This window comes from Montipora foliosa, chromosome 14 (assembly GCF_036669935.1).
Source record: "Montipora foliosa isolate CH-2021 chromosome 14, ASM3666993v2, whole genome shotgun sequence".
Taxonomy (NCBI): Eukaryota; Metazoa; Cnidaria; class Anthozoa; order Scleractinia; family Acroporidae; genus Montipora; species Montipora foliosa.
In genome coordinates, this window is record NC_090882.1 from 85,001 (window position 1) to 92,500 (window position 7,500).

General features: G+C 43.3%; 1 protein-coding gene across 3 annotated transcripts in view; it reads right to left on the bottom strand.

Annotated features, from left to right (window-relative positions):
• LOC137984818 (uncharacterized) overlaps window positions 1-7,500 on the bottom strand; it is a 39,373-nt gene that overhangs the window by 6,219 nt on the left and 25,654 nt on the right. The window lies entirely within an intron of this gene.

Here is a 7,500-nt window from a genome sequence, read left to right on the forward strand (position 1 = left end):
CAAAATGTTACTTTTGAATCAACTTTGTTTCAGTTCATTGCACTGCTCGGTTTGTGATATGACTTTGTTGTAAAGACTCTATTGGATAATAACGGTAGTGACAAGTAGTATAGATCATGAACAAGAGACCATGAGGTCGTGGTGGTCACGAAATACTGTTTCAGTGAAGTTACAATTATTTTCTAGGGTTCGTTTCATTACGTTATGATAAGAGAGACGTTTTAAAAATCTTATTTGATGGTTTAGAATGTTTTATGAAGTTCGATTAGCTTTGGAAATCGAATAAACCGCCCACCCTGAAGGAAAGAAAAGTTAATAAGCGCTCAGTAGATAAATATGGGAAGGAAAGTTTTGATATCTCACAGAACACCTATTTCTTTCAAAGAAAAACAAACCCCTGAAACGGCATCTGCCGCGGAGCCCGGGCTGCCTAGACCTCAGTTGTGAATTTTTTTTCTCTCTTTCTCCCTTTTTGTGACCAACGGGTTTTTTTCTTGCGCCAGCACGTCCTGCTGCTGAATTTAAGGCTGGTTCCCACTAGCGCATAAGCATAAGCATAAGCCGACATACGCAGACGTTGTAAGATGTTGATAATTAGCGCCTTTTGTTAGAGAAATTTCCAACAAAAGGCGCTAATTGTCGGCATCGTACTGCGTCTGCGTATGTCGGCTTATGTTTATGTTTAAGCGCTATCGGGAACCAGCCTTTAGCTTCTAACAGAAAGGAAACGCTCGCAACACTTGACGATGAAACGTAAACGGCAGTCCGGGATTTCTTTACCTAAACATTAGTTAATTTAGCTTTTTTTTGTCCGTTGACTCGTTCTTTACGCAATGCTCTACGCGCTGAACGCATGAACACTTGTCGCCAAGATTTCCAGACACCATCTGCTTTACGTCGGTTACCGTCCTTACAGAGCTAAACCATGTCTGACGAGGTGTTCAACTGTCGACAAACCTGGATTGTCCTACTTTTGATTTTGCTGCCATTTACGTGGTTTACTACCGCGTTTATGTTGCACGCTACTTTAATCACGCGAAAGCAACTACTAAACTACGTTTACAAATCGTTTTTCCTCGACTATCGTTTCTTACTTTCTTGTTTTCCCTCGTGGGATCCTTTTTAATACCATAATAATCACCTGGGCTAGTCCCAGTTACTCTCGTCTTTTTAGTTAGTCCCAGTTACTCTCGTTCTGCTTGCTACACACTCCCCTCCACGAAAAAATGTCGTCCCAACATTACAGTGTACAAAAATAAAATACGACAATTCATTCTGGTCATAACTTGAGGGAGTGTGTTACGTGCAGGAATAACCAAGAGATGTCCGCAAACAAGGCATTACTGATAATATCTCCCGAGTACGATATAAGGCACGCAACAAAAGTGTGACAACGAGCAGTTACCCCTTTTCACTATTATTTAATTAGTTTTACACTTTATAACTTTATTCATTTATATTGCGCAAGTATCAACTAAAAGTTTTCAAGTGCGCATTTACATTGAAGTTACTACAGGCTGCAAACGTTGATAGTCAGGCTCTCCCATTTGACTATAGATCAAAGTCACTGGAGGTCGTCTCTCCCTTCGGGATCGGGTAGCTTCTCCTGGGTGGTCCTCTGAATCTGATTTGTCACTTACTGCGTGGTTGAAGTCAGGTGAATCTTGGTCACCTGAATTTGGCGGTGCCGAGCCTCTGGTAACTGCTTGTGGGTCAGATTGCTCGCTGAAGTGGGTATCTGACCCATTGGTATAGCTTTCACTATTGGATTGATCTTTGTAACGTTATGCGTCACGCAATCGCTACTACAACACGTGATTGCAAGAGCCAATGAGAATTGTTTAATTCCATGTGCATGGTCGTTAGAGTGTGTAGGAGTTCTCCTTGTAAGCCATTGTTTGTGCTCGGCCTTCGTCGATTAAAGTGGCCCATTTCTACACCATTTGCGAGTTTTTTATTGTCTCTACCGAGAACCCTACATGGTGTCAGAAGTTTTCTGGAAATATCTTCGTCTCTAAACTTGCAGTTATCAAGACGCCTTTCACGAGCGACCTGCCAACGATTTCAAAGACCTGGAAATGCCGACAGAAAGCGAAGCCTCTACCGCACAAATTCAAGTTCCCTCGTCTGCTTTTACCTCAAATTTTCCTCCACCTTCTCGCCTCCAACTGAAAGGAAATCTCGCCGAGAACTGGAAAAAATGGAAGCAAGTTTGGGATGCGTATGAAACGATCACAAATCTAAAAGAAAAGGAAAGCAAGTTCCGACCATCAAGTTCTGGCGCGGAAGCTCTCCTTCTATGATATTCCAAGGTCGATTTCGTGCTGGATCATAGACTTTTTAATGGACCGTTAGCAAAGGATAAAACTGAGCCGCGATTGCTTCTCGGAGTGGGAAGCTGTTCCTGCAGGGGTCCCTCAGGGCACGAAACTGGGCCCCTGGCTGTTCCTTATCATGATAAATGATCTGTCTGTAGCAGACACAACTCTTTGGAAATACGTGGATGACACCACTCTTGCCGAATCAGTATTGAAGCACGAGACTAGCAACATGCAGTTACGCGTAGATGAACTTGTACGACAGTCGAAAGCTGATGGTTTCCAACTGAACGAGTCTAAATGTAAAGAATTGAGAATATCATTCTCTAGATCAGGAAGTTCTTTAGATCGTATCACTATCAATGATAAGCAAATCGAAGCTGTTTCGTCTGCAAAGTTATTAGGAGTGGTAGTTTCGGACAACCTCAGGTGGAACGCGCATGTAGAATCTATATGCAAAAAGGCTGCGACGCGCCTGTACTTCCTAAAACAGCTAAAGCGAGCTAAAGTTCCAACCAAGGATATGCTACTTTTCTATACAACATGTATACGCCCTGTGCTAGAATATGCGTGCCCAGTTTTTCATCATTCTTTGCCGCAATATCTGTCTAATGAAATGGAAAGGTTGCAAAAGCGCGCATTGCGGATAATGCAACCCGACTTATCTTATGCTGAGGCTCTAGTAGCTCTAGACATTACGTCACTGTACGAGAGGAGAAGGCGTTGAGTAATGCTCTATTTGACCAAATTGTAAGGGACCAAAGCCACAAGCTCTATGATCTGCTGCCGCCACGCAACGAGTCCATTTATTGCACCCGTTGCCAGAGATACTTCGAATTGCCGATTTGCAAGACAAATAGGTTTAACAACACTTTTATTATTGCGAACAGTTTTAATTATTAGTAGTAATCTTAATTATTAGTATTTTAGTGTTGATTCTTCTCCTTTTGTATTTTGTAGGTTATATTTTACGGTTTTATAGTAGTTATCAAAATATATATAGATAATTTTTAATAATTGTAAAGTAAGTCACATTTCAGCCGGCCCGGGGGCTGCAATGATTTTACTTCTTAATAAACCTATCTATCTATCTTGAGGAGGATAAAAGAAAGAAAGAGGAATTAAGAGAAGGAGGAAAGGCGCAGAAGAGAAGACGAAGAGAGAGAAACTAGTCGACAAGAACGCGAACTAAGAAAATTGGAGATGGAAGCCGAGCTGTTGAAACAGAAAAAAGCTATTGAAGCGGCAAAAAGAGAGCACGAGTTGGAAATTGCACGTTTGGCGGCGGCGAGTACTGACGGGCGTTGTGCAGACAGAGTGGACAGGGCCAAAGCACCGAAACTCCCCGCTTTTATTGATGGCAAAGATGACCTTGATGCTTATCTTCAAAGATTTGAAAGATTTGCAGCGACAGCTAAATGGGAGAAGACAGGATGGGCTTCGAAACTTAGTGTTCCTTTGTCTGGACGTGCACTAGAAGTTTATTCGCGATTTTTTGAGGAAGCAGCCCAAGATTATGACCGAGTGAAGCTAGCTTTGATGAGATATGACCTTATGGAGGATGGTTATCACCGTAAATTTAGAGCATCAAAGCCGGAAGTTGGTGAGAGCCCAGAACAGTTTATAGTGCGACTGGGGAGGTACTTGTTGCGTTGGTTAGAACTGTCGCACACTGAACGTTCTTTTGAAGGCCTGAAAGATCTAATTGTGGAAGAACAGTTTATTGACTCTTGTCCAAAAGAGTTAGCTATTCACCTTCGCAAAAGAGCCCCGGAAACGCTTGACCAGATAGCGAAAATCGCCGATCAATACTTGGAAGCACATGGTAAGCACATGTTCAGCTCTGCGAACAAGAAGCTGCAAGTACAGCCCAAGGCGGAAGAAACAAAAAGCGCACAAAGTGACAGAACAGCTCTCCAGTGTTACAGGTGTAATGCCCGCGGACACAAAGCAATTAACTGCCCAACTCCAGCAAGAAAGTGTTTCCTATGTGGCAAGCAAGGTCATGAAGCGAGGAACTGTCGATCAGGTGTACAGAAGTCAGAAAGCCAAGGTAAAGATGGTAACCCTGTGCAACGTGGTCAAGTTAGTGCTGGCTGTTTGGTTAAGTCACCATATCTTAACGCTACCTCCGAGGAAGTCAAGTCGTGTATTCAAAATGATCAGCTTCTGTTAGCCTGTGGCAAGAAAGTTCCGTTGCTAAGTAATGCCTGTGTTGAACCCTTAACTGGAGTAAGAAGTAAGATGCCTGTTGTAAAGGGCAGAGTTGGAGAGAAGACTGTCGACGTTTTAAGAGATACCGGTTGCAGTGGAGTTGTAGTCAAGAAGGACCTTTTCGGCGAGGATCAGTTCAACGGAGATTTTAACGTCATGTTGCTTATTGACAACACAGCGAGGAAGGTGCCTATAGCAAGAATTTATGTTAATACGCCTTATCTTAAGGGTCATGTAGAAGCGCAGTGCCTTTCAGATCCTATCTACGACCTAATTATTGGTAATGTACGTGATGCAAGGGACGCAAAGAATCCAGATCCCAGTTGGCAAGAGGCTTGTGCAGTAACTACCCGAAGTCAAGGTAAGAAAAAGGATGATCACACGACCTTAAGGGTGCCTAGTACCCGTGAAAGCCCTATTGTGGATAGAGAGAAGCTCAAGCAGATGCAGCGAGAAGATGAGAGTCTGCAAAAGTACTGGGATCGAGACGGTGCGCTAGTGAAGGGTAAGGCGGAGATTCATTTGAAGAAAAATCTGGAGTACTGTATCGCTTATACAAGCATCCTTACGTGAACGGTGGTAAACCGCTTAAACAAGTTATGGTACCTGAAAAGTTGAGACGCCCCATAATGCAAGTAGCTCACGGATCGATCATGGGCGGTCACATGGGCATCAAGAAAACAGAGTGCTGTTAAGCCACGTGACGCAATTGGCGGGAAAAAAGAGGGACCTGCACTCATTGTGGTCAGTTGAATAAATACCCAACGCTCCCTACCCCTCTCCTACCGACTCCCCTACCCCTCAGAATATCTTTTCAGTTTTTAAAAATATAATTTTTCATATTATTCGATGTTCCGGATGTTCCGGAATGTTTCGGAATGTTCCGGTATGTTACATGTTCCTGGTTTTATCGACGGCCACTTTTTCGCGCTCATCTCGGCAAGGCCATCGTGACTCCGCAGTAAGTTGTATTTCCAACATCGCACAAATTCAGGCATTCAGCCCACAACAGAGGCAGCACGAATCCTTTTCGTTCTTAACCTTAACTCTTTTCATTCAATTTTGTCTGGAGTTTGAGAACCAAGGGTAGGATGCAAAACCACTATTGTTCTCTGTTTACATTTTACATGAAGGGCGGTCCGGCCTGGGTTCGCTTAGCAACGCGCTGGGCATGCTCAACAAGAACTTGACACGATTCGTGTAGTCTCTTCTCGCATTCTCGTTCCCAGAGCTGCGATCCTCTTGGCCAGTGCCTCGGATCGAGAGCTCTGGCAAAGCTCTGGCAGGTTCCAATAGACCTTATTCACGATGTCAGCCATCTTTACACGCGCATAGAGAATGATGGGATAATTACTTGGTCACATGGTCTCTTGGGGGGCAAACATTTTCAATGACGTCCGAAGGGGACAAAAGAGATGTCAATACAGCTGTTTTCTACCGGCAAGTGGAAGGTGGATCAGTTAAAAACGTTTCTGAAAAAAAGAGGAGTTAGCTGAAAAGGCGTATTATACGTGGAGGCTGAAACTCGAGGTCGCTTAAACTACACGAGAGGAATAAGGCAATGTCTCAACGAGACGAAGGGAAAAGTTGACCATAGAATCGATTGTCAGTCTTCCTTTTCCCAGTAGCCTTAAAGAAGGATGAGAAGAGGGCAGTCTTAACTTTTCGGACGTTTTCAAGGATAGGGTAGAAGCATATATGCAGCCGCCAGCAAAGGCCATGAAGCAAGGGAAGAGTTTATTGAGCTCGGAACACATGCACAGAGTGAAATTTCACTAAATTAGTGCAGATGTGAAATACTGTTCGTTCGGCAAATATCCCTTTAGATATAAGCTTGGAAGTGGATCCTGTTTCGTGGGTTTGGCAGCACTGAAATGGTTGTAGTAAACCTTCGCAAACGTAGTACTTTGAACCCTTTCCTGTTGATGAGCTGTGACCATTGGGATTTGGAAATCGATGAAAGTGTATCGTACTGAAACAATTTAACTAATGGGTAAATAAAACAACTTACGGGACAACCAAAAAAAATTCCCGGAGAGCTTAAGCTTACCTGTCCGGATATCTTCGATCGATGTCGCATGACCGTAAACAGCACAACGGTCCTTTTTTCCCATATCTTGATACAGAACATCGAATATACATACATAAAATATCGTAAAGTATAAATTAGCTTTCAGATATCTCTAGAAATTCGCGAAACCCGGATTTAACAAAGCATTATTTACATCACATCTACCGCGAATTTCAGCTGTTTGCCCCCTGAGTGACCACGTGACCCTAATATTTTCCCGACAACACCTGAGCGCCTGCAAAGATGGCTGACATCGTGAAGGAGGGTGAAGGAGGGCTATTCCGCGATTCACGGACTTCCGGTCGTTCTGCGCAGTCTCGATTCTTTTTCAAAATGGCGGACCAAGTTTGATCTCTTACACCAAGAGGGTCAGGATTAGGTAACATAGGGTGAAGCGGTCCGGACTGATCGGAATTTTCCGATCGTCCTTGTGACGTCATCGTCCGACTGATAACGAAAAAAACAAATATGGCGCTGAAGTGCTTTATTATCCTTTGCATTAGGTGATAAATTTGCCTGCTGCCAGCTCTGCTGGGACAACTATTCCTCAGTTTGCACACTGAACGACTGACAAAGCAGTTTTTTCGAGGAATGGATGAATGTTTACATGCCTTTACCGTTTTATCTTTGCCTACCGCTTCACTCGATGTTACTTCTTTGTACTGTTGCACTGCGTAACTCGAAGTCTCGAAGAGTTAAGACGTGTTTTAGCAAGCTCCTCATACTTTTTCAATTATTTTCCATATTTTGTCTCTATGGCTTCTAGTCTTTTAATCTACAATGCTTCAAAGAAACAGCTTAAATGGCTTGGCACAAAGGAAGATTTACTCGACCTTTTATCATCAAAATTAGGAATCGACAGCAGCGACTTTCAAGTTCAGGATAATGGAACCTGTT